Raw genomic sequence first — 2,235 nt, 5'->3', positions numbered from 1 at the left:
TGGGTCAGGCACACCTTAAGTCCTCAAACTGACATCTGTGCTCTTCAATACTTCATTAGGAAGGAGCAGTAACTGTAGAAGGGTACAATGTGTGGTAAAGTGGAGGACTCATGAAGGCAAGAGAACCCATCTGTGAGATGCAATGACACAGGGGCCACAACAATGGTTCATACATACCACTGATCACAATGATGATGTCAAATCCAACAGTGTTTTGTTGTGTTGTACATAGGGTTGCTATGAATCAGAGTTAGTGAGACAGTAACTAACAACAAAAACAATCATACATATAGCTTTCGTATGTCTGGTGTGTGTAATATGGGAGATACACAACAACAAAATTTTTTTTTCTGAAGCAGGAGTTTGGCGCGATGACTCAAGAAAAGTTCATTGATAAGGAGGGCTGAGGAAGCTCTTGAAGTAAACAAGAAGCTTGGTGAATACAGCAAGGATGTATATAGACGAGAATATGGAATTTGATCTCACTAAATCTGCCTGTGACATGAATGTATTTCTGCTTTCAGTTCTCTGGGGCATCTGAAACCTACAGAATGCAGTAAAGAAAATGAAACGAGGACTTTAACTGAAAGCCATATCCCACTGGGCCCAAGCAGCTCTATTTTAGGAATCCTTCTAACAGTACTTGGCAGAGAGAGGAACATATCCTTTCCCACATTCTGCCACAGAAAATGACTCCAAAAAGACATGGGCGAAACTCTTTCAGAGAAGAACTGTGGAAGTTCAAAGATTAGGTTAGAATCTGTGGACCCAGCAAAGCCCACAAGTGAGGTCTCCCCTGACTTGACAGGAGTGTGAGAGACTGCAGTGCCTCACAAAGCAGTGGCTACTTACCTAGCCACCAGGGTTACAAGAGGAGTGGACTTGTTCATGAACCATGTGATCACCTTCCTAGAAACACCTGGAGGTATTGGTATATTGGAATACTGGAGTGACTGGAATTCTGTCCAAGCAAATGGAGAATGTAGACTAATGAAATTTCAGTGAAAATTTTATGTGATCTCATTTGCCTCCTAAAGAATGGTTTGAGTTACATAAAGAAAAAGGTCAGTCTCTTCAATCTCTGAGTAGACTTGTGAACAATAAGAAGAAACTAGCAAAAATATGATTCAAAGCCATGAACAATAGGGTCAGGTTTGCTAAGGAATCATAAAATCTCATGAAAGAACACGGCCCACAAATGTGCTCTTTTTCTAGTTTCGCTCATTCCAACTGGAAGAAGTGCACCAGTAATATTTTAGCCGTACTCCCCAGACATATGGTGAGCAGAATGTACAGAAGCTAGCCTTAACCTCTTCATCCTCCAGAACCTGTTCCAGCTATTTCAGTGGAATTAGCATTAATGCATATATGCGCCTTAAGAATTTCTGTTAACAACACTAACCATTTTTCCTTTGACTGTGACATCTCTTTCTACATCCATCAACACCATTTTTGAATCCTCACATTCTGCTCTGCCAATTTCAAAAATTCTCCTTCCTTTTCCATTCTTTGCATTTCCTTTCTCACCTCACTTGTTTTTCAGAATGAAGAAGAAGGAATATTTATGTAACAAAACATGTACTTTCCCAAAATGCTTTTCCAAGCAGCAAATATGCTTTTATTTTACCTTTTGCATTAGAACTCTTGATTGCATGGGGACTCAATCTCATGTGTTCAGTTTCATGTTTCATTATTTTAATATCTGAATAAAAAGTCTGGGAAGATGGGGAAAGTATCATCAGAGATCTTTTGGCATTTAGCCAAAGAAAAGAGTCAGACAGCCACATGAAACAAGATTCAAAACTGAGAGCAGGGCTCAGCTGCAAAGCATATGTTTGGGGAAGAAAAGAACTTTTCTTCTTTGTAGTAGCAGCATTACCTTTTTTAAACGCCCTCGTTTGGTCATCTTGACCAATAGGGCATATTTAAAGAAAGCAGTCCTGTGAAATTTTGGGTCTTTTTCCTCCCATGTTTTAAATTCAGCAGATTCAGCAATACCCTTTGCAGAACATAAAAGTTAGTGGTCTTTAACAGAGATTTGTAAGGCGTATATGCATTGATGTTAAATCAGGTGAAACAGGCTTAAGCATGGAGAGGTTGAGGTTAACTTCTGTCCATTTGACTTACCGTATGTCATTAGAGCATGACTAAAATAAATGAAGCACGAGAGTGTGATCCTTAGTCCGACAGCGTGATTCAGTTTATTACCAAGGCAAAAGTAGATACCAATGACTG

The 2,235-nt window shown here is 39.5% G+C and overlaps 1 pseudogene; it reads right to left on the bottom strand.

Moving 5' to 3' along the window:
- Positions 1-1,906, bottom strand: part of LOC102821511 — a 13,670-nt pseudogene extending 11,764 nt beyond the window's left edge.
- Between the last annotated feature and the right edge of the window lie 329 nt (positions 1,907-2,235).

This window comes from Chrysochloris asiatica, unplaced genomic scaffold (genome assembly GCF_000296735.1).
Source record: "Chrysochloris asiatica unplaced genomic scaffold, ChrAsi1.0 scaffold00031, whole genome shotgun sequence".
NCBI classification, from domain to species: Eukaryota; Metazoa; Chordata; class Mammalia; order Afrosoricida; family Chrysochloridae; genus Chrysochloris; species Chrysochloris asiatica.
Note: the sequence above shows the minus strand (reverse complement) of the source record. Positions and strands in the feature narration are given on the sequence as shown.